The sequence below is a fragment of the Marmota monax genome, unplaced genomic scaffold (genome assembly GCF_021218885.2).
Source record: "Marmota monax isolate L192 unplaced genomic scaffold, Marmota_monax_Labrador192_F-V1.1 WCK01_AAM20220418_F8-fsc00139, whole genome shotgun sequence".
Taxonomy (NCBI): Eukaryota; Metazoa; Chordata; class Mammalia; order Rodentia; family Sciuridae; genus Marmota; species Marmota monax.
Window position 1 is genome coordinate 5759804 of NW_026695226.1, and position 662 is coordinate 5760465.

Sequence of the window (662 nt, forward strand, 5' to 3'; positions counted from 1 at the left end):
ACTACTACTACTACTACTACTAATAATAATAATAATAATAAATAATGATTGGTTATTGTTTTATACTATAAATTCTGGCAATTTATTATGTAGCAAAATATAATTAATTTATCTTTCTCTTTTGCATTTATTTTTGCAATTTGTAAGTGTAATTATTGCTAAAGAAAGCCAGATTTTTTTTTTTTTATCTTTTAGCATCACTTCTCGTCTAGATAACCATAATTGTATCTCAGTATTGTTTAACATGTTCTTCTGCTGAATGGTCATTCTAAAAAATAAAGTGCATGTGAAATTATGTTGACAATAATAAAAAACTACATAAACTTCAATAATAAGAAAATACTCTAAATCATTGACTGTTTAATTGCTGCATGATAAAAAAATCAGTCTTGTTTTGTATTGATATATACTAAAACTTCATAATTAATAATTATTAATTTTGAAATTAATACTTAATAATGAAAAATAGTAACATATCAGTAGTATTCCTGGATGATTTTAAGAAGTTTCTAGGCACTATGTTCAGACAGCCTAGGCAATAGGAATTAGTGAAAATCTACCAAATTTAGCCTTGAAAAGAACTATTTGGTGCTTTATGAAGAATGGTATATAATTTGGTCTACTTCAACCAAGAGATTTATAAAATGTTCTAAATTTAAGTT